At 37.6% G+C, this 25,346-nt stretch overlaps 1 non-coding gene across 1 annotated transcript; it reads right to left on the minus strand.

Annotated features, from left to right (window-relative positions):
• Positions 1-4,826: 4,826 nt before the first annotated feature.
• Positions 4,827-4,961, minus strand: LOC129780836 (U4 spliceosomal RNA). The gene has a single exon (XR_008744030.1). It is a non-coding gene; the product is annotated as a U4 spliceosomal RNA (small nuclear RNA).
• Positions 4,962-25,346: the final 20,385 nt, after the last annotated feature.

Consider the following 25,346-nt stretch of genomic DNA (forward strand, 5'->3'; position numbering starts at 1 on the left):
TCCATCAAAGAGGCAGCTTCTGGAATTGCGAATTGTTAAGGAAATGAATATAATAATAGTAAAATGGATGGGCATCTCATGCATTGAATGAACTGATCAACACTCTAACATTTTTGCAGAAAGTCTAAGGTATTTTCGTTTAGTGAATGAATAATTGATCGCACCTCGTGTCGTTATTTCTATTGGAAATATTTCCTCAAAACCGACTCAATACCAACTCCTCAGTGGCGTAGTTTAGGGTGGCGAGGGGGGCGGTTCGCCCCAGGTGTCATCCTCAGTGGAAAAACGAAACGACCACGTTCAAGTTTCGGAAACAACTCCAAAATTTGCGACAAGTATATAGACGACTTTTTGAACTTATGTAGCCATGCTTTTGCTGAAAATTCACAGTTTATGACATTTTTCGGAACTGTTAGAGCTGTTTACACGTTTTTCGTAGTTCTGGAATGTGTCTTTGAACCAAAATTGGTCGCAAACCAATTTTTGCGAGCTTCAACGGGGTGTCCACAGCCATTGAAGTTCTGTGCGAACTTGTCGAGAACTTGAATACTAGATCAAATCGTCCTTCCAACCAGTTATTTGTGATTTCACGCTGCACGCTAATGCACTACATGAAGTAGATCTTGTGCAGAGCTATTTGAAATTCAAACAATTAACTCCGGATGATATTGCGACAAAATTGTAATTTTTACTTGCTGCTGAAACGAACAATCAAGTCGAAAAAGCCAACGAAAATTAAAATCCTACAATTACAAATTTGCTACTAAAAGGAGAATTAGTCTCAAAATAAGTAAGCTAGGCAAAATACTCTCCGGACGCGGGTTAACAATGGAGGATGGAAAACGAGTGGGAATGTTGGAGTGCATTTATCGTTTCCATCGAGAGTTACTGGAGCGATCTGAATTGTCAGGAGAAGCAGCTGGAATTTTTGAATTAAATCAAGCTTGGCACAGGTTATAAAAATCTGACAACGAACTGAGAATGTTTCTATGACCAAAGCAAAAAACTTTTCGGCCCTATTAGATGAGTTGGCTGCTAACGATGAATTATAGGATTTAACGTGATATATCTGACCTAGGGCAAATGATTATCGTACATCCATCCTACTGATTGACCAGAACACGATAAGAACTAAACTGTGGTGGACCAACTCATGAATAAATATGATTAGTTAGAATTTGAACAGCAAAATATCGACGATATCATGCCGAGAAAGTTTAAGGTTAACAACACATCTTCGCTGAATCTTCAACTTTCTGCATACCGAACCTGGGGTAGTTAACAACCCTGTGCGAGAAAAAAAAGAAACTTTTACACCTTCATCAGCATGAACATCAGTCGCCATGAGGTTTTCTCTGTGGCTCAGTCTCCGGTTGGTGCGGCTTACATCCCGTTGATGCGTGATGAGACGCACTCAAGAAATGCATCCCGCAGTTTTGCGCGCAGTCAATCGTCGTAAATCAAACCAAGATATAGCTTTTATTAATCTCTTCATTAGCCGCTCATCTTTGAGTATGCACACAATTTAGCGGTCTTTTCTCATTTCTTCAATTTCTTGCAAAGTTTCACCCACGGGACATGGCGCAATGAGTGAATCAGGATTAATTGCATTGACCAAGCTTCCTTGCTCATCAACTGGTTCAACAACTGAATGATGCCCTAATGCTATTCGAAATCGACTGGGGGTACGCAGCATCGGGCATCGAAAGAATATTTCATTTGTGAGTTTTTAATTGCTCCTGCCTGCGCATTCTATTTCACCGTCATCGATAAATTTCCTCTTGGCATTCCAAAATTTTCCGAAATAATTAGTTGCCCCATAAACCATCACTCTTCCCGACGGTAGCAGTCGTTCCCGGCAGCAACCGAAACCGAGGATTCCGAACAGCGCGGCTGCATACCCGCTACGGACAGAGCAATCTGCTTGATGAAAATTCAGCACTCTCTAGATTTATTTCTTCATTTTCCACCAATGGATGTGCATTTCCGATCTCCACCGCCACCCAATTCGGCCGCCACTTATCGTGTTCGCTGCGAGACGGAACGGAGAGATAATTGTTTTTATGAAAGCACTACTACTAATCACTCCGCCGCTCAAGTCAGGCTAATTTCCGCCTTTCGGGTCCCTTTGGCCACCACCCACGCATGTCATCGCCGTCGGGTGAATGCCTCTTTTCTGGACCCTGCAGAAACTATTCCTCGAGGGAGCCCTTTCTGGCTCCTTCCTCCCGCGCCCATCCAATTCGGATCGTTTTTAACGTTGTACTTCATTGCATAAATAAATTTTAAGACGCCATCGGCCATAATTCTTCCTGATTGCTCTCCGCTCGCATTCGCATTCGTCGTCGTCGTCGTCCGACACTTGGACTTGCGGATGCGGAAAGGATGCAACCGAACTGCTGCTGCTGCTGCTCATCTTGTAGCAGCAGCGGAAGGACCAAATTGTGTGAAGCGAAATATAAGGAGCAATTGTTTGTATGTGCAGCTATGCTATCACCCGTTGTGGCCCGTGGGAACATTCTGCAAGGTGTGATACTTATGTGTTTGCGGGCCATCGTCATCATCATGGAGGGTTCCGTTCGGCTCGGCGAAGCCCGTTTCGCTCGTTTATTCTCTGGCCCTCGCGCGTGTCCTGTGTTACGTGTGGATCCCTTTTGCTTGACTTGCGATTACAGAATGGTGACTGACGAGGGGTTGGGTGATCGTGTTTTTGTCAGTTGCATTGAGTATCAATTGTTATTGTCATACGATGCATATTACTCAAAATGATGATAGCTTTGACGAATGTTGGATAAATTCAACTTTTTTGAAAACTAAACTGACACAATTACTGCTATACATTGAGACGATGAAATGCGGGACTCGAGTTTTAAAGTGTGGGACACTATTCCCGATTCAGTCAATTTACCTGAATGTCTATTGTGGAAAACCATGCTCGATAAAAGCAGATTATATCCAAATATTTCAGATCAATCAAATGTCCTCAAATACCATCTGGATGGAGTTGAAAATCAGGACACCTCGCAGCGATCGCACAACAACGAACGGGTTTTGTTCACCCAAGTTTAAGTATAGGGTCCGAACGAGCCAAAATAGATATATCTTAACGCACGATCCTTTTTGCGGATCGTGTGACGCAGGAAAAACGACCATTTTTCATTGAAAAAAAAATTCAGTCGCCAAGGTCGCTGCAGCCAAACTTTTCTAAGCGATGTGATTTTTGCACCACATAATTCAGCATGAATCAGATTTATCTGTAATGGTTCATTTGGGATTCCAAACTTCCGTTTCAACAAAACGACAAAATACACACGCAAAGCTATTCACCACCAAAACTTATAAATCACATATGCAGCACTTAGTCTTGTAATCATTACGCCTTTCCGTGAGACTAAAATATTTCTAATGCAATTTCGATGCATTCGTAAAATGACACTTCCGTTCAGACATTTTAGAATTAACTTGGAATATCGAGACAAAACACACAACAACCCTGTGAAACGGAAACTCTGAATGAAAACAGATGGAAAATCCCGTCGAAGAGGCAACTGTCACTCTTTACAAGCTTGCAATATTTTTGTCACCGACAAAAAAATTACAGGAGGGTTTTGTCCTAGAAACGACCGCAGATGACGTAGGATTACGTTGAACTATTATTACATATTGATTCTGGATATGTTTGAAAAAATCCACTATTAAATTCTGTGATCATAATTTGATGGCCCTGAAAGGAGCGTTTAGTTTGATTGTTGGGTATTATTTGTTCCGCGATAAAAAATGCCAAAGGGGAATGAGATGAGTACTGGGGAAGCGCAAATTGGACCAATCAAAACGTGGTATTTGCCTCAACAGAAAATCAAATGAAACGCATAACTCATTGCACTCGTCTCGTTATCATATTGAAAGAGCAACTGGTAGAGCACAGATTGCTTGTGCCAATTGACCATACAGAACGTGGATATTGCTTGGCATTTTTCAATTGTTCGATGGTTAGTTTCATAAAAAATATATTATTTCATTGTATTAAACTTTTAGGGAGTGCCTAAATCGATTTATTTAAATATTTCAAATATCTCGTAAATCCATCAGCAAATGATTGAGCAATAAGTGCTTAAAATTGGATAATTTTCGCGATGCGGCAGAAAAACGTGATCCTACGTCCGAAAAATTTTACTCAGAAACAAAGAACAAAAAAATTGAATGATTCGTCAACAAAATAGAATATCTTATGAAAATCAGGACAAATGCTAGAATATGAAAAATAAATCAAGACGCCCCAAAAGGACCACAACATCAGGACATGTCCTGCTATATCAGGAGAGATGGTATGCCTAGTCAGAGCGAATGGTTTTGTTAGAGTGCCAGCAAAAATGGTCATCTGGAATTTCCCAACGGGACTTTTTTTATCCCTTTTGTTTATTTATTTAGGTTCATTAGCATTTTAGCTGTAACAGAGCCGGGTTTTAATCGTGTACATATTATATGTTTAGATTTCTATAAATTTGCAAATTACGTAGTAGTTAGTAGCCATTTAAGCGTAAGAGTATTCGTTCTCTTCCATTACATTATGATAAATTACACACTAGTAGTCATTAAAGCGTAAGAGTATCCTTCTGTTCTGACAGTTGATATTGATCATTGTTGGGTTATTAATAGCCCGATGTTTCTTGCAGAGTAGAGCAGTTGTATGGATGAATCGACCTTTATTCGACCGATTTCCATCGCTGATGATTGTTGCGTGGATGTTGTTATTTTATAACAACACAAAGAAACACAAAGGGCAATTGAGGGCCCTAAGTTTTGAACTCACAACCGATCGCTTAGTAAGCGAACGCGCAACCAATGTGGCTACGAAGACCCCCAAGACCAACGGGACTTCTTGCAAAATGTGTTTTTTCAACTAGCAATAATCGCACATCGGTAAAACCTCATTGGTTACGATATCGCCACTGAGCAGAGCTGCGAAAAAGCGAAAAAATAGTCTATGCTAAATTTCAACTCAATCGGATTTCATTTGCTAGTGTCACAAAGACGTCAAAGTTTAAGTTTATTGAAAACCGACAAATCAACCAAGGGAAGAGTACATGAAATCGGGGCATTAAGAAAAAAAAGGCATTTGGCATCAGGCCTTCAAATTGCATGAAATATCGAGATTTACTGTCAACTAAAAACCTAAAACTTAACTAAAAAATATTTATTTTCCTAAAATGAAATTTTATTTTTACATCTTCAATAATAAGTGTGAAAAAATGAACTTCAAAATATTTGCAGAACAAAAGTTCATCTGCTCATATTCACTTGTTGTCTAGATCTGTCATTCATATTTTTTCCTGGAATATACAGTGGTAACCATTCGTTTAGCCGCACGCTATTTTTTCTCAATATTTTTAAAAATAAGTCAATTATTTGTACAGTTGTGTTCATAAAAGACTATTATTGTTTATTTTCATCGAATTCAATCTAAAAAAAGTATAAATTTAATTTTTGTTCTCTAAGTAATTGAAATATGTGGAATCAGGGTGCACATTCGATTAGCCGCATTCTAAAATTTCAATAAAAGAAAATTTGTGCGGCAAATTTCGAGTCTAGTCGGTAGCTAATATTTAGTATGTCCACCTCCATTTCGGATCACTTTGAAAACACGCTTTGGCATCGAGTCTGACAGCTTTTAAAGTGTTGCCATATTGATTATAGCCCAACACTCCTGAATTACTGCCGTGAGGCTGGAAATGTTGTCAAATTGTCGTCCGCTGGCATATACTATCTCGGCCAAGATTCTCCATAGGTTCTCTATGGGATTGCAATCGACTGCAAGCAGGTTATTCAAGAAGCGGAATGTCCTTCTCAGCAAACCATGTCTTCGATTGCTTGGAAACGTGGATCTATGCATTATCCTGCTGAAAAAACGACATCCTCGGTAGCGTTATTCTCAATATGGTCAATCAAAACGTCCTCCAGTAATTGAAGATACTTTTGGAGTTCATTCGGGTGAAAATGAAACAAATGGGAAGTTTGCTGTGATAGCAAACGGCTCCCCACACTGTCAAAGTTTCGCTTCGATCTCACAATATTCCGTCGACTTAAATTGTACCAATAGCAACTGTAACAGTGCGGGCCATCCAAATTGAACTTTTTTCGCCGGAAAATACAACATTTCTCTATTCCAGTTTCCATTCCATGTATTGCAGGGCGAAAATGAGATGGTTCTGCTTATGGGTGGCGATCAGTTTCGGCTTCCCTTGAGGTTTCTTCCACATGATGTTTGGTGACTCGTTCAAGATGCGCGCAATATGCCTCTTCGTTACTGGAACAACCGATTCTGCCTTAATGTATGAGCAGGACATCGTTTCCTGGTTGCTTTGTGTCTTATTCGACCTTTAAGACGCAAAGTAACTTTGGTGTTCCCATTTGTTGGTCGTTATATCCCATATTTCTGGCACTATTTGAAGAAATTCCGTATCACTTTCTCAGATAGACCATTTTTTGTTACGATCGAGTGATTAGAAAACTTTTGTTCACTGAATATATTTATTATTTTCCGCCCCTCTTCCGTCAATAGAAAACCTTTTGCCATTCCTTTAAATTCTACGTAGATCACTAATCTGACCAACTTCTTACGTTACACATCTAATATTTACCTTGTAAATTGAACATTCCCAAGTATTTTTTCAAAAAAAGATAGATAAAGGTTTGGTGATTAAGTGAAAACTCTATTTTTATGCCCTGCGGCTAAACGTATGTCTCGGGAAAAAACGACGTTTGAATGTTTATATCCACCGATGCCGTCTTGCGTGTGTGTGATTCAGACGCACGTCCTTTCAATAAATTTGACTTAAATATACTACCAAATGACCCTTTGCGGTAGTTAGGGCAGATTACATATATTTCTCAGTAATAAAAATAACAAGAGAGGAGTAAACACTGAAAAATACATTCAATGTACCTATGTTTTAGGAAAAGTAGTGTAGACAAATTATGATGTGACAACGTGATTTGCAACAAAATTTTGACTAAAAGTTTCAAATGGGTCATTCGACCCCTCGTGGTGGGTTTAGTGTTAAATCGCCCGGTTCCAAGTTAGTGCTGAATTTGGTTGAAGCCAAGAACATATATCGTACTTAAGTGCTGAGAGTTAAAATCTCAGTGTATGAGAGTTAAAATCCCTCCAAAAAACTAAAACCGGAGACTGAGGACTGAAGATGAAGTTTTTTTGGTTCGTAAAATCCAGTCCTGATATTTCCATCCGGAATATTGTCGGCAACGGTAAGTATCAAGATGTGCGGAATGTTGTTGTCAGAAAAGGGTGTAAGTCTATAAGTGACATGTACTCCATGAACTTTACGCAGTATTTGATTGCCATAAATCATGAAGAAAATCTATAAGATCAAGTTTTTTTTAAGTTCCGGATGTATTTCTATAGATCAAAATGTTACAATGCGATTAGATGTATAATTTTGTGTTCGCTGACAAATTTGCGAAGATTGATATGGCATGTAATATGCATCCGAACTGTCCTGTATTTGGCTCGGCTTGGAGTAGCGAAATAATCAATAACTCTCGAGAAAACTATCCGAAGTGCAAGCATTTTTTTTTGATTTTCTAATCCTCAACCTCAATTCGTCAACCGTCAAAAATTTGAAAATATCATATATTATCAAAACGAAACTTCACGTTCTGATTGGAATCCCATCGTGTTTTTATTTCATCCAAAGGAAAAAATGCGACACGACTGTTTTGTTGACGTAGGACTACTAAATTATTGTAATTAATTCGCTTGCTAATTACTTTGAATATTATTTTAAATTACAGGCTGGATCCGATTATATGTGATTCGATTATATACAATTTTGGACTCGATTATATACCGTTTGGAAGAATTTTTTTTTTAATATTTCCAATATGACTTATTTCAAGAAAAAATGTAACCTTTCAACGTTAAGATGAAATTTAAGTATCTATTATATGTACAATGGGGTAAAAACCGTGATTTTTTAAGATTTTGCTTGAATTTTCACGAGGAATTGTTTATATCGATATTGCAGCCAAAAAAAAAATGTATAGAAGTTGGGTATCAAAGAACAAATTGCTTCAATTTAATTGATATAAACAATCAAACAAATATAAATTTTTAGGATCAAATTAATAATAACACATCAAATATTATTAACTTTAAAGTTTTTCACTTCCAAAATGTTATTAGAATCCTGATTCAGATGTTCCACTACTATATCCTATACTAAATTTTCTCATCTTTGAAATGAAAGCAACACAATCGTCTTCCATAGCGTACTTTTCAATGTGGAGCCAGTTTAAGGCAACAGTGTCCGAAACAAAAAAAAAAGTTTTATAACTCTGTCATTGTTGAAACTCGAACATATGCGTCGAAGGATTTTTTTCCATCAAATATAATCGTCTATCACTTCCTGAGAAAATCTGGATAAATTAATGGGAGAAAGGTGTTTTCTGACTTTATGGGGATATGAATCAAAAATTTCTCTCGGTAAACGTAATATAATTATGATTTGCACTTATTTATTAAACGGGTTTATCTAGCTTGACCCGTTTGTATGTTTGTGATTGTCATGTGGTGTCATTATAAAACTGCGTATTCCATGATTTTGAAAATCCAAGATGGCGGCCGCTATAAAATGACGGATTTCATATTGTCTCAGAACCGCTTCAATGTGGGTATCAAATGGACTAGTAGAACACAGTTATTTATGGAAAATGTAAATCCAAGATGGCGGCCGCTACAAAATGGTGGATTACATATTTTCTCAGAACCCCATCAATATGTATATCAATTGAAAGTGATTGACTAGTAGAATACAGTTATTTATGAAAAATGTAAATCCAAAATGGCCGCCACCACAAAATGACGCCATATATATTTTTTTCAAAACCTCATCAATATGGGTATCAAATGAAAGTTCTCGACTAGTAGAACATAGCAGATCATGAAAAATCCAAATTCAAGATGGACAAAGTACCAAAACAATTAATTATGATTTAAACGGTTTGATTCAGCTTGACCTGTTTGTATGTATGTTTGAATGTTTGTAGGATTTTTTTTTATTTAAATCGTTTATTTTTACAGGCTCAGTTACATAGGTTTAAAGGAGCCGAACTCCTTACTGTATTGTTACTAGTATATATACATTTTTCCTTAATTCTAATGTTAATAATATAGGAAACCGATTACTCGCTGCCAATTCAGCAATATACACTGAGCAAGGATTCTGAAGACTGTGGGAGGTGCTAAAAAATTCGTTGAACACTCCAAATCCTGTGGACTCATCCATAGAGGACCCATCAGTAAAGTACATATTATCACAATTGATGTCTCCATACTCTGCATCGAAGATCGTTGGAACGATCCTCGATCGAAGATAATCTGATGTTCCATGGATATCGTGCTTCATGGACAGATGTTTGTAGGATTGTCCCACATTAATTGAAAAGTGACCCCGTTCCTGTTGACTGATTGAAATTCTGAAATTTGGAAGACACCTTTAATTTCACTGTCATTATAAAACTGCGTATTCCATGATATTGAAAAATTAAATTTGGCCGTCGTTAAAAAATGGCTGAATGACTTGACTTGGAGAACACGAAACATAATAAAGGCCGCCGCCACTAAATGATCCACTATGTATTTTTTGCAATCTCCTCAATATCGGTATCAAATGAAATGATTTGACTAATAGAATACGGTACATCATGAAAATATCCCGAAGAAAATTAGGTAAGACTCGCTAACTCCAAAACTAGAAATTCTGAAATATTTCTATAGCACAACAGTTGGTTTTGGTTGCTCTCCCCCTGTTGATTCAATTTTAATAATATAATTAGAAAATCATACACATAATAATTTGGAATAACAACATCGTTCTATTTTTTTGTCACTTTTGTTCAAGTGAACTTTTTCTACCACACTTACCCCTCGTGAATGCGGCAAACAAACTTCCTGAAGAAATACTGTTATTTTTTTGGGGGGGGAAATTCTTCGATCCATACCTCTGCATACCCACTGCAACCCATAATGCATTCTTACTCATCACTCCAGAGTGGCAATCCCGGAAAAGAGTTTGAGCGAAAATTCTTATATACACAATATATTTGGATTTTCTGACATTAACTGCTATCACGTCGAGTCATTCCCTTTTCGTACTTTTTTGTACACATAGTATGTACAGTAGTGGTAGTACGATTCGTCGCCGTCGTTGTCGTCGTCATCGTCGTCGTCTCTTCCTGGTCCCTGTATTTCAGGATTTATTGACACCGCTGCCAGCACGAGCGCACGTAGAGCGGTGGCTGCAAAATCTTCCCTTTGCTTACCTACCCTGCCCTGCCCTGTCCTGTGTCCGTCAGTCAGTCGATCCTTGCCAGGAAGAAAGCGCATCCTCCAGGACTGACACTTGGTTGGCAGTTGGAGTTTATTCCAGTGTCCTGCTGCCAGGGAGGGAGGAGGTGACTCCGAGAGCGCATCATCAGCATTTTTTGGTTCTCCACCAAACCGACGGACGACGAGATGGATGGCATCGGGCACCGACAGTTGCCGGGGGACCGGGAGAGTGGACATCAACGGAGGGAATATATTTATGCATTCACGACACTCCCTTACCCCGGGAAAAGCCGAGGGAGTGCTGCAGTTAGATTCGATTTTTGAGCAGTCCTGCTGAAGAAGAAACGACGAGCGAATCTTAAGCTGCAAGCTGCAAAGGAAACGGTTAGTTATGTGTATCGGACGACAGCCATAAATTTGGCCTGCATCACAGAGCACATGCGGATTGCGGAAAATGCTGAAACGGGAGAGCATTTGAAATGTTAATCTGGATCATTTCGGAGATTGCTTCTTTTCAGCGTGAATGAAAAAACTTGCAAGACTTGGGCTGTAAATAATTGTGATTCCTTCCGAATCCATCCAGGACTGTTTTGGCATTATAAGTTCATTCGGTTGGTTCGGTCCGGGTCTCGGTTGGGGGCACACATAATGTATTTGCAAAATTTACGATTTGGAGCCACTAGTACACACCTTCAAATTCGCAATGCACCGCAAAACTTTCGCACTAAATTTTAATTTGGTGCCAAATTTTCCATTGTTTATTCCAGTCGATAAATTTCCTTACTGCTGGCTCTGACGCAAGTGACGTAGTGTATAATTGCAAGAGTATCTCTGAAATCTGAGGGAGTGGAAAACAAACTTAGAAAAAAAATAAGCAAAAAAATGTTGGGTAATTTCATACCACATTCTGTTATGTTGTGTGGCATTAATTTCCCGCACTACCAGGAGCGGCCGCAAAGCTAACGACGACGGTTCGCAAGACCGTTTTATGTTGTTGGGACCGGACTGTGTGTGTGTGTTTTGATGGTAGCGTACATTGCATTACACGTCAAGAAGGCATGCAGCGGAATCTGAAACTGCAAGTGTGCCGCGATGAGTTCTTCACCGCGGGATCGCGGGACCTTATGATCGGTGGGTATGAATGAAGTAAAAATGGTGAACCCGAGTGGCGAGAAATATTTTAATTAAAAAATTCTAACGATGGTTTGTGCCACGAGCGCGCGTGGCTAATGAAAACAGCTATAGAGTAAAAGTCTTATATTTCGTCACCCTTTGCGCATGTTTTCCTAATATTATTATACAATAGGGGACGATAGTCCTGAACCGATCCCAATGAATTTCGAAAATGACGCTATCTATCAAGTTTTTGATAGTGTCTGTGCCCAATGGTCCAGGAGGTGCGTTTAAGTGGAAATTACCATCTAGAGCTCGACAGTTATTCCCTAGACAAAAACTGTCTTCCACAAAGTTGTTACATATGATAAAGCGCTGATTTTGATGTTGTCAAAAATGGGGTTACCAAAATTTTCGATGAAATAAAGAACCTTTTTTTCTAAGTTGTGTTGAGGTCACCATGAAAAAAAAAAACTACTTTTTGCTCTAACTTATATGTTGCAAATTTTACATGCAAACTGTCTTCAGAAGACTTTCAGTGCTTACTAAGACAAACAGTTTGCGATGCAGAACTTGTCAATATCTCAACTCTACTCAAAGTTATTGATATTTCTTCCCAAAAAATACGCTCTCTTCATTCGCTTGTCATTCTTTTTGGGGCAAATATAACGAATGTTCGTTGACGGCATTTTAAATAGCATACTTGACTCTACATAATGTGGGATATCCAAAACTATGCATTTTTTTTTGTATTTGAGTAAACTAAAATTGAAATCAAGCATCAATAACGTGAGGTAGGATTAAGATACTCACAAGCACTGCAAAATATTTGTCTTAATAAGCTCTAACAATCTTTCCAAGATAATTTTGATGTAAGATTTGAAATATAAAAGTTAGAACAGAAAAACCCGTTCTTTCATGGTCACCCTAATGAAACTTGGACTAAAAAGCGGTATATCGGATATTTCAAGAGATAGAATAAAACTTTGTTCTACAAAGCTACTTAAAATAATTGAGGCTACAACATTGTTGAACTATATTTGCCTCTATCTATAAAGATAAGAAAGTTAGATTTTTTATTTCATCGAAAATGTTGGTTACTCTATTTTTGATAACATGAAAATAAGCGCCCTATCATGTGTAACAACTTTGTCGAAGACAGTTTTTGTCTAGAGAAAAAGATCTTCCATAAAGTTGAATTCTATCTAAGTTGCGTTAGGGTCACCATGAAAAAAACGAGGTTTTTGCTCTAACTTTTATATTTCAACCTCTACATCAAAAATGTCTTGGGACGACTTTTAGAGCTTATCATGACCAACATTTTGCGACGCAGAACTTGTCAATAGCTTAATACCACTTAAAGTTGTTTATTGGGTTTCACCCAAAAACTCATGATTTCAATTTGAGTTTACTCAAATACAAAACATTACATAGTTTTGGATATCCCACATTATGTAGAGTCAAGTATGCTCTTTCAAATTCCATCAACGAACATTTTTTATATTTGCCCAAAAAAGAATGACAAGCGAATGAAGAGAGCATATTTTTTGGGGAAGATATATCAATAACTTTGAGTAGAGTTGAGATATTGACAAGTTCTGCATCGCAAACTGTTTGTCTCTGTAAGCTCTGAAGACAGTTGGCATGTAAAATTTGCAATATAAGTTAGAGTAAAAAAACCGTTGTTTTTATGGTGACCCTAATGCAACTCAGAAAACGGCGCTATATCCGTTATTTCAAGAGATAAAAAAAAACTTTGTTCTAAGTTTTCTTAAATAACTAGGGCTATAACATTGTAGAACTATGTTTACCTCTATGTTTAAATATAAGAAAGTTAGAGTTTTTATTTTATCGAAAATTTTGGTCACCCTATTTGTGATAACAACAAAATAAGCGCTCTATGATATGCAACAACTTTGTCGAAGATAGTTTTTGTCTAGAGAATAACTGTCGAGCTCTAGATGGTAATTTCCACTTAAAAGCACCTCCTAAACCATTGTGCAGTGTTCAGTCAGACCAGACTAAGTAACAAAATAAGAAAAAAAAAATGTTAATTGTAGAAAACAATCAAGTAATTCTAAACATATATTCTACTTTTATCAAATCTCACCTATGTTGCAAACAGCCAGGTTTATGGCATAAATTTATTCTGACTGGTCTGCGAAAACGTACAATAGTATGCAGTCAGAGTGGACCAAGTGCATACGACCATAGCGACAATATATTCAATATGGCTACATGGAAAAGTAGCCCATATAGAAAAACAATGTACCGTGATGGGCATAAAAAGCCGCCCTTGGATGTTTAGAAACTACTACCGTACCGTAGTTTTAAAGAATTTTTTGTTAACTAATACTCTTTCAAGTAATCAACAAGTTTTGCCATTTTTGTTAGATTTTGTTTACTCACTTACGTGACTTCTTGAATGTTTGCAAATATTCGTTGACAAAAATAAAAGCCCATCCCCAGAAAATAATATAAAAATCACTCAAAACCTTTGAGTAACCCCTTGTTTCTTCATGTTATGACAGTTAGAGCTGTGCGGTATTGTTAGAAATAGATATTGAAGCAAATATAAACAAAGTATTATTTACATTGTATAAAAAAACAGCATTAGATAACGATTTTCTCAAGTATAACTCAAGTATAAAAACTCGTGTTCGAGAAATAACAAATCACACAATAAAAGCAAAAAAGTTAAAAGCACCAATATTTAGTGTGGCCTCCTGAAGCTTCGATGACATGTTGAAGACGTTTGGGCATACTATCGCGGCGTACGGTTCTGGCCGATACCCCAGCGAGAGGTTTTCCTGAATGACTTTAACTGATACATTTAGAGATTTCTTCACTTCCCCGAATGATTTATTGATCCCACTGGCTGTCGGTCTTCCGACAACAGCCTATTCCGGATCTGTCAGCAAGCGAGTCGTATTATTCCGAATTTCTCTGCATTCTTCCGTTTTGAAATCTGCTGCAAATGATCCTGAACAACAATATTTAGGACTTGCATGCTGATTTTCTCTCTACCCATATTGATTTTAACATTTTGTTCATATCGCGTCAACAGAATCACTGAAAGGCACTGAATAATATCGCACAGCTCTAGCTGTCATAACATGTGGAAACAAGCGGTTACTCAAAGGTTTTCAATGATTTTAATATTATTTTTTTGTGGTGGCTTTTTATCTTTGTCTTCGCATATTTGCACACCTCAAAGAAGTCATGTAAGAAAGTAAACAAAATAAAAAAAATTAGACCCAACAGGGAAGAAAAACAAAATCTAACAAAAAAGGCAAAACTTGTTAATTACTTGAAGGAATAATAGTTAATATACAATTCTCGCGTTACTTTTGAAAAGGTCCAATATAACATTTACGTAAACTCGAGAAAAACGAAACTGAAGATTATAACATTGTTCCGCGAATTATTTTAAAAGGAAGCGATCTTTATCACTACTTTCATCACTAGCAGTCAATAATAACTCTGAAAAATATATTATAACTGTTGTTCCGTGTTTTTAGTTTGAAGTTGAAGCCTCGGAGTGCAATGTTTTGATTGACCGCGTTTGTACATTGGACGAATCACGTGGCACGATACGAATTTCAGAATAACGACTAAACAACAATTCAAATACCAGCATTTCGTGCTAGAGATAGATTATTATTGCTATCACTCGTTGAATTGCACTGAAATCGATAACAACATCTGAAAGAAGCAAAAACTCAAAACGACCGAAGTACGTCTTCGTATTGTTTTGACTGCTTTGTTACGTCGGTCGTTTCAAACGTCGGAGGAGAGTGGCGTTCGAAGTAACAGTCGAATGCTAAACATAAAAAGTGAGGTTTATAAAACTTACTAACGTAAACTCCCTTATCTATACATAACTTATTATTTTTAAATAATGAAAAATGATATTCAAACAATTTCATTCAAAATCCCTGCACAAAGCGCATGAAGTACTCTTTAAAAAATGTCCCCGAAAGACGAAATCCTACGTTGAGAGGTGCTAAGGCAAAAATAATAAAATAGAACAAGAAGAACGCTATCGCGCTCCCCGCACTTTTCGCATACAACAAGAGGAGCGCTATCGTGCTCCTCCGTATTCAAACGGTTAAAATCCGAATCTGTACATTGGACATTTTTTTGTAGCGGTGATGAAAAAGATGAAGAGGATAGATACTTGAACGAATGCTTTTGCAATACACTCAATGGTTTTAGACTAATAGTGTGCATCTTTTAACTCGATTTGTTCACATTTGGACATTGGACCAAAATTACAAAAGAATTCTATATAATTACGGTAGTAAGTTGAGCGTTGAGTGCTGAGTGTTGATTGTTGAGTGTTGAGCGTTGTGCATTTAGCGTTATGCGTTGAGCGTAACGCGTTAAGCGTTGAGCGTTGAGCGTTGAGCGTTGAGTATTGAGCGTTGGCGTTGTATTCGTTTCCGTTACCGTTTCTGTTTCCGTTTCTGTTTCCGTTTCTGTTTCCTTTTCTGTTTCCGTTTCTGTTTCCGTTTCCGTTTCCGTTTCCATTTTCGTTTCTGTTTCCGTTTCTGTTCCCGTTTCTGTTTCCGTTTCTGTTTCCGTTTCTGTTTCCTTTTCTGTTTCCGTTTCTGTTTCCGTTTCCGTTTCCGTTTCCATTTCCGTTTCTGTTTCCGTTTCTGTTCCCGTTTCTGTTTCCGTTTCTGTTTCCGTTTCTGTTTCCGTTTCTGTTTCCGTTTCTGTTTCCGTTTCTGTTTCCGTTTCTGTTTTCGTTTCTGTTTCCGTTTCTGTTTCCGTTTCTGTTTCCGTTTCTGTTTCTGTTTCTGTTTCTGTTTCCGTTTCTGTTTCCGTTTCTGTTTCCGTTTCTGTTTCCGTTTCTGTTTCCGTTTCTGTTTCCGTTTCTGTTTCCGTTTCTGTTTCCGTTTCTGTTTCCGTTTCTGTTTCCGTTTCTGTTTCCGTTTCTGTTTCCGTTTCTGTTTCCGTTTCTGTTTCCGTTTCTGTTTCCGTTTCTGTTTCCGTTTCTGTTTCCGTTTCTGTTTCCGTTTCTGTTTCCGTTCCGTTTCCGTTTCTGTTTGCGTTTCTGTTTCCGTTTTTGTTTCCGTTTCTGTTTCCGTTTCTGTTTCCGTTTCTGTTTCCGTTTCCGTTTCCGTTTCCATTTCCGTTTCTGTTTCCGTTTCTGTTTCCGTTTCTGTTTCCGTTTCTGTTTCCGTTTCTGTTTCCGTTTCTGTTTCCGTTTCTGTTTCCGTTTCTGTTTCCGTTTCTGTTTTCGTTTCTGTTTCCGTTTCTGTTTCCGTTTCTGTTTCCGTTTCCGTTTCTGTTTCTGTTTCTGTTTCCGTTTCTGTTTCCGTTTCTGTTTCCGTTTCTGTTTCCGTTTCTGTTTCCGTTTCTGTTTCCGTTTCTGTTTCCGTTTCTGTTTCCGTTTCTGTTTCCGTTTCCGTTTCCGTTTCTGTTTGCGTTTCTGTTTCCGTTTTTGTTTCCGTTTCTGTTTCCGTTTCTGTTTCCGTTTCTGTTTCCGTTTCTGTTTCCGTTTCTGTTTCCGTTTCTGTTTCTGTTTCCGTTTCTGTTTCCGTTTCTGTTTCCGTTTCTGTTTCCGTTTCTGTTTCCGTTTCTGTTTCCGTTTCTGTTTCCGTTTCTGTTTCCGTTTCTGTTTCCGTTTCTGTTTCCGTTTCTGTTTCCGTTTCCGTTTCCGTTTCCATTTTCGTTTCTGTTTCCGTTTCTGTTCCCGTTTCTGTTTCCGTTTCTGTTTCCGTTTCTGTTTCCTTTTCTGTTTCCGTTTCTGTTTCCGTTTCCGTTTCCGTTTCCATTTCCGTTTCTGTTTCCGTTTCTGTTCCCGTTTCTGTTTCCGTTTCTGTTTCCGTTTCTGTTTCCGTTTCTGTTTCCGTTTCTGTTTCCGTTTCTGTTTCCGTTTCTGTTTTCGTTTCTGTTTCCGTTTCTGTTTCCGTTTCTGTTTCCGTTTCCGTTTCCGTTTCCGTTTCTGTTTCTGTTTCTGTTTCCGTTTCTGTTTCCGTTTCTGTTTCCGTTTCTGTTTCCGTTTCTGTTTCCGTTTCTGTTTCCGTTTCTGTTTCCGTTTCTGTTTCCGTTTCTGTTTCCGTTTCTGTTTCCGTTTCTGTTTCCGTTTCTGTTTCCGTTTCTGTTTCCGTTTCTGTTTCCGTTTCTGTTTCCGTTTCTGTTTCCGTTTCTGTTTCCGTTTCTGTTTCCGTTCCGTTTCCGTTTCTGTTTGCGTTTCTGTTTCCGTTTTTGTTTCCGTTTCTGTTTCCGTTTCTGTTTCCGTTTCTGTTTCCGTTTCCGTTTCCGTTTCCATTTCCGTTTCTGTTTCCGTTTCTGTTTCCGTTTCTGTTTCCGTTTCTGTTTCCGTTTCTGTTTCCGTTTCTGTTTCCGTTTCTGTTTCCGTTTCTGTTTTCGTTTCTGTTTCCGTTTCTGTTTCCGTTTCTGTTTCCGTTTCCGTTTCTGTTTCTGTTTCTGTTTCCGTTTCTGTTTCCGTTTCTGTTTCCGTTTCTGTTTCCGTTTCTGTTTCCGTTTCTGTTTCCGTTTCTGTTTCCGTTTCTGTTTCCGTTTCTGTTTCCGTTTCTGTTTCCGTTTCTGTTTCCGTTTCTGTTTCCGTTTCCGTTTCCGTTTCTGTTTGCGTTTCTGTTTCCGTTTTTGTTTCCGTTTCTGTTTCCGTTTCTGTTTCCGTTTCTGTTTCCGTTTCTGTTTCCGTTTCTGTTTCCGTTTCTGTTTCCGTTTCTGTTTCTGTTTCCGTTTCTGTTTCCGTTTCTGTTTCCGTTTCTGTTTCCGTTTCTGTTTCCGTTTCTGTTTCCGTTTCTGTTTCCGTTTCTGTTTCCGTTTCTGTTTCCGTTTCTGTTTCCGTTTCTGTTTCCGTTTCTGTTTCCGTTTCTGTTTCCGTTTCTGTTTCCGTTTCTGTTTCCGTTTCTGTTTCCGTTTCTGTTTCCGTTTCTGTTTCCGTTTCTGTTTCCGTTTCTGTTTCCGTTTCTGTTTCCGTTTCTGTTTCCGTTTCTGTTTCCGTTTCTGTTTCCGTTTCTGTTTCCGTTTCTGTTTCCGTTTCTGTTTCCGTTTCTGTTTCCGTTTCTGTTTCCGTTTCTGTTTCCGTTTCTGTTTCCGTTTCTGTTTCCGTTTCTGTTTCCGTTTCTGTTTCCGTTTCTGTTTCCGTTTCTGTTTCCGTTTCTGTTTCCGTTTCTGTTTCCGTTTCTGTTTCCGTTTCTGTTTCCGTTTCTGTTTCAGTTTCTGTTTCCGTTTCTGTTTCCGTTTCCGTTTCCGTTTGACAAATTTCTTGCCAACTCGACTAGCTGTTGGCAGCGCCATCTCAGATAGCAGTGAAATGTTGTGGGTGTAAACACATGGGTCTTTTAAGCAACTTTACATACCTGAAATATTAAAAAAATAATTTTTAAAACTACTTTTTGAAAAGACCAAAAACACTTTTTCGGAATTTTTACAAAAAAATATTATTCAAAAACTTATACACCTAATATAATACCTACAAAATTCTGATCAAGGGATGAAATGTAGACAATTGCTGAAATTTTTAGTTATTCAAAAACTTATACACCTAATATAATACCTACAAAATTCTGATCAAGGGATGAAATGTAGACAATTGCTGAAATTTTTAGGAAAAAATTAAAATTCGATTAATTTTCAATGTTGTTTCAATGTTGAATAAAAATTCGCTGAAAAAAAAATTATATTTTTAATGAATTTTAATGAATAAAAATTCATTTTTCTCAAAAACGTATTTTTAATTCTCAAAAAAAAATATGAATAGCGCTTGTAATTTCCAACAAGTTGTCCATACATCGGAAGATGGGCACTTTTACAGGGAAAAAGTTTTTCTAACAACAACTTTTTCATGTTTTCTTTAAAAAACAGGAAGTGGGTTATATCTATGGTATAACCGCAAGGGTGACGTAGGACTATCGTTGATTTAGAGATCATTTGTTTGAAGTTAAATCTGAATTCATTCTGAATGAATGAATATTCGGAGAACTTCGAAAACGAGAGCGTTACGTTGGAGGCACAAGGTTTTATGCATCCAATATTGGATATGGAAATATCCTACTGATGGGGAAGAATAATCTTCAGAAGCTATCCTGTTAATTGCGATTGATTGAAAAATCACAAAACCAAATGTATTTGGTCACAGTGTCACATGGATAGAAAACATTCAAATAAACTCTTTTACATGAATGTAATTTTAAATTCCCAGAGGAACTGGCAGATTATTTTCAGTAACGATTAGATATTTTCACATTTTCCTCGATACTGGAAGCCCACCAGTGGTTAATACTAACTCGATCACCATCTGTTATCATTTGTTTGAAGTTGAATTTGAATTCATTCTGAATAAATGAATATTTGTGGGACTTCGAAAACGAGAGCGTTACGTTGGAGGCACAAGGTTTCATGCATCCAATATTGGATAAGGATATATCCTACTGATGGGGAAGAATAATCTTCAGAAGCTATTCTGTTAATTGCACAGTGTCAGTGTTAAATTCACAGTGTCACATGGATAGAAAACATTAAAATAAACTCTTTCACATGAATGTAATTTTAAATTCCCAGAGGAACTGGCAGATTATTTTCAGTAACGATTAGATATTTCCACATTTTCCTTGATACTGGAAGCCCACCAGTGGTTAATGCTAACTCGATAACCATCTGTTAATAGCACTTGATTGAAACATATTTGGTCACAGTGTTACATGCATAGAAAACATTCAAATAAACTCTTCCACATGAATGTATTTTTAAATTCCCAGAGGAACTGGCAGATTATTTTCCGAATCTTTCTCGATGCTGAATGGCATCCAAACGGGAAGAATTCCGCGCGTGTATGTGTGTGTGTGTGTGTAGCGGCTGCTTCGAGATCTTCCCGGGGAACCGTTTGTGGCATCACTCTCCTCCTGATGGATTCCCTTCTGGCCTAAGGTGCACAAACAGGCTCTTGGTGACACCGTTCATTCGCGCTTTCATGATAAACGAAGAGCTTCACCACAACAGCGACAACATGCTCCAATTGCTGTTCAATTAGAATTGAGTGGATTTCCGAGCGGCGCTCGCTTATATACCGATTGGTGATTTCAATAGCCTGTTTTGAAAGCAATTTTAAGTCTATTGATACAAGTTTTTGGATCAGAAAGTAACAAGTATAGATCGCGTAGACATTTTATCTTTCGAATGAAGTGTTTATTATACCATTTCGTTCAGTTGATGAGGAGATATTAACGCTCAATATCTCGGTCTCCGGCGTAACGCTTTCGTTTTCGAAACTTTGATATAGATATAGACCCCGGTATAGAAATGAAAGACGTAGTCCTACGTCAAAAATTACAACTAATCCTTATTTTGTTTAAAGATAGCGATATAGTGTATTTGACAAAGTCAAAAAGTCATGTAAGAAAGTAAACAAAATAATGGACATAGTGGTTTACACCCAACAAGGAAAAAAAAATTCTAAAAAAACAACTTGTTAATTACTTGAAAGCATAATAGTTAATATAAAATTCTCGCATTACTTTTGAAAAGGTCCAATGTTACATTTACACCAACTCGAGAAAAACGAAACTGAAGACTAGAACATTGTTCCGCGAATTGTTTTAAAAGGAATCGATCTTTATCACTCAGCTTTTGTCGAATCTTTTATAGTTTTTGGAATATAAGTCATTTTTTGGAATATAAGTCATTTTTGTATGAAGACTCCTGAAAAAAATAATAATAAAATAATGTTGACATGTTTCAAAATAGAGAAAAGTGAGCAGAGTATGTAAATTGCGATTATTTATAAATGAAAATGTTACGAATCAAACATTAAGTATTTTTTAAAAGAAAAAAAAAGTTCGAAAAACTTTTTCCTATAAATGTGCCCATCGTCCGAAGTATGGAAAACTTGTTGGAAATTTTAAGGGTTATTTATATTTATTTTTTCAGAATTTTAAAAGCACATGTTTTCAGGAAAAAAAAGTCAAACGTGAGAATTTACACACAAAAACGTTACGAGCATAACATTATTTTTTTCAGGAGTATTCATACAAAAAAAATGACTTATATTCCAAAAACTATAAAAGATAGAAAGTTGATGTCTTCGACAAAAGTTTATATTTGAACAAGGTCTGAAACTTTGTCGAATACACTATACCGTTATCTTGACTTTAAACAAATTTGTTCGAAAAAACGTTTTTCCCTGTAAATGTGCCCATATTCCGATGTATGGACGACTTGTTGGAAATTGTAAGGGCTATTTATATATATATATATATATATATATATATATATATATATATATATATATATATATATATATATATATATATATATATATATATATATATATATATATATATATATATATATATATATATATATATATATATATATATATATTTTTTTTTTTTTTTTTTTTTTTGGAATTTAAAAAAAATACGTTTTATAGAAAAAATGAATTTTAATTTTTAAAATAACTTTTCTGTCAGCGAGATATTTTGGTATTTTTTTTTGAAAATTTGAACAATTTCCTACATTTCGTCCTTTGACAAGAATTTTGTAGGTATCATAGTTTTCAAGTTATACATTTTTGTAAAAAAATAAGAAACAAACAAGTTGATGGGTCTGAGCCTAGGGGCACAGACGGGATCTTGACATAGGACTGTGATTGTGTAGTAATTGCATTTAAATTGAGTTTTTTATTGTTCAAAATCTGTTTTTTTCTCTTTTGGTACATCAAATGGTTGCCCTGGAAAACCCGTACACAAAAATACCATTAAAGCCATTACTACCCTTTTCTTCTGTTTATTCAATCATGCAGATGAAGACCAAGAGTCATCATGTATCATTTTTAAGCACAAGTCTAAATAGTTAAGACCTACATAAATATAAGCCTGAGTCAAATCAATCTATGACTACAAAAATATATTATAGATAAAAATAGCATTACGGAGGAGTTCCACGTAGTCCGGAACATTGTTTGTAATAACTTTATAGCCCGGTATACGTGAGTATACCCTTTCGATTTTCTAAATCAGCAGCCAGTTAAATTCATTAATTGCATTTTTACATAACCAAACAACATGCTCGCTATTATAACATCCTGGACCACAATTACACAAATTGTTAGTAGCAAGACCTACACGATAAAAATGTGAATTGAGCGCGAATTGATTGGGCAACATACAATACAATAACTGATAAATGCCTATTATCGGTAAATCGGTATCGGTACCTATTATCGGTAAATGGAGAATAACTCATTATACGCCCGAATCTAGACAAACATATTGCTCGTTGCGTCGGGGAGGAAAGCGAGTCGTTAGTACAATCGCAAGAAAACATACCCATTTTAACCGTCAAATTGTCAACTTTTTTACTTTTTTCACTATTCATGTTTTAAGCAAAAAAAAACTGGATAAATTTCCTGTATAATGATATATAACACTATATATGTCGTAATAACCATTTTGAGTAATATGGGTTTGAAAACTCTTAATAAATCCTTACATTTTCCGTAGAGTGACCCCCTTATATAGAAATCAAAGACATAGTCCTATGTCAAAATTGTCTTTTTCCAAAATGTAGTCTAACTCTTTTTCGAATATTTCAAGTATGCAAAGTTGCTTAAATGACCCATGTCTTAACACCCACAACGTTTCACTACTATCTGAGATGGTTCTGCGAACTCCTAAGATGAGTTGGCATGAAATTCGTCTCCAACACTTTTTTTTTGTCGCTTCAACACTTGCTTTGTCCAACTCAATTCACTTAACTTCATTTCCAGTCTTCTAGTGCCAATTTCGATTAACCGGAAGCCACCATCTTCGTTTCCAAAATGTGCATCGGAATACGATATTCGACTTCTACTGTTAAACGCTCTGTTCAACCACCATCGACAAAAAGGACTTCCGATTTGGCCGCTGGTTTCCCCTTTTTTAATTCTCATGAACTCTATCGACCAGTATAAAATATATTTAAAAAGTTATACTATACATTTCAATGACGAAGCTGCCAAAAAAAAAAATTTTATGTGATAAATGGCCATTGCAGTTGAGGGGGTCAGATCAGAACCAGCTTCCTCCATATAATTAAAAAACCGTTCTGTGTAACGAATAAAGGGTGTGTCACATCAAATTGCATCACGGAAAAAACGCTGTAGAAATTTAATTTTTAGGAATTATATCTTCAGCTTTCGCTTATAATCAGAAACGTTGGCCATCCTTCACTGTCAATTTTTCATAAATTTGGAAAAATGTCGTCGAACGAAAAAGAGCGTCGTGAATTAATCCTGTGCACTCATTTCAAGAATCCGGAGTTGTCACATCGGTAAGATGCTGGGAATCGTCCAATCCACGGTCAGCAGAGTACTAAAACGATATTTCGAGAACCTAACCATTGACCGGAAGGAGAAGAACGGCAAAAATGGATGCTCCGTCAGTGAAAAAGATCACAAGCGCGTAGTTAAGCAGTTTAGACGTGATCCAAGAAGTTCGGTCCGAGATGTCGCCAATAAGCTGAATTTGTCAAGTTCATTCTTCCAGCGGACCAAGCAGCGGGAGGGCCTGTGTACATACAAGGTTCAGAAGGCACCTAACTGCGACGAAAGGCAAAACATGGTGGGGAAGACGCGAGCCCGGAAGCTGTACACCGAAATGCTGACGAAGCCGCATTGCCTGGTAATGGACGACGAAACCTACGTCAAAGCGGACTTTCGTCAGCTGCCGGGCCTGTTGTTCTTCTCCGCAGAGAACAAATTCAGCGTTCCGGAGGAGATTCGCAAGCAGAAACTATCCAAGTTTGCCAAAAAGTACATGGTGTGGCAAGCGATCTGCTCTTGCGGAAAGCGGAGCGCCCCCTTCGTGATGACCGGCACGGTAAACGGGCAGGTTTACCATAAGGAGTGCCTACAGAAGCGCTTACTACCACTATTGAAGCAGCACGAGGGCCCGACCATCTTCTGGCCGGATCTCGCTTCGTGCCACTATTCAAAGGACGTGTTGGAGTGGTACGAAGCCAACGGGGTCACCTTCGTGCCAAAGGAAATGAACCCGCCCAACGCGCCGGAGCTTCGCCCAATAGAGAAATATTGGGCGATTATGAAGCAGGCCCTCCGGAAGAACCCAAAAGTTGTCAAATCGGAGGCGGACTTCAAGAGCAAATGGATTTCTGTTCAAAAAAAAACTACAATCTGACGTTGTACTGAACCTTATGGACGGGGTAAAGAGGAAGGTGCGAGCATACGGGCTTGGGCTCGAAGTATGAATAAAAAGAAAATGCCAAAAGTTGTTTAATAGTTTTTATTTTACTGTCTAAAATTTTCAAAAGGATAGGTCTACTGGGCGAATTTCTACAGCGTTTTCCCCGTGATGCAATTTGATGTGACATACCCTTTATACGCTAAATGTACGACACGTAAATAAGCAGATTAGCTACAAATAGTTCGACTGTTGTAGGCAACTCACTTCTAGCCTGGCTACGCTCTCCTTGTCAGAAACGAAATGCATCTTTATTTCGTTTCTGACAAGGAGAGCATAGCCAGGCTTTGAGGAATGCAGAATCCTCCACAGCAAATCATAAACACGCTAGGATGGTTCACATGATATGAACTAAACCATGGTAAGGTTTAAAAAGTCGACACAGTGACACACAAAAATGCAATACTAGCTCTTCTCCTCCTCACCACAAACACTTCGTCTCGTCACACATCTTCGCTGAGATTCTTGCTTCCTCTGCTCGGTTGCACCCTTTCAGTTCAACCACAGCCTCTCCCGGCTCGCACCGGAAGCCCTTCTAAGCGTGGCATCGTGTGGTTTTACATTTTGCAACAGCTCTTTTTTTTTCTGCTTCTCCCGCTAACCCAGTTCTTGCGCTCTTCATGCATTCCAGGGTCTTCCCAGTGTTCTGCCGGGATAAAATTATTGTA

Source organism: Toxorhynchites rutilus, chromosome 3 (genome assembly GCF_029784135.1).
Source record: "Toxorhynchites rutilus septentrionalis strain SRP chromosome 3, ASM2978413v1, whole genome shotgun sequence".
NCBI lineage: Eukaryota > Metazoa > Arthropoda > Insecta > Diptera > Culicidae > Toxorhynchites > Toxorhynchites rutilus.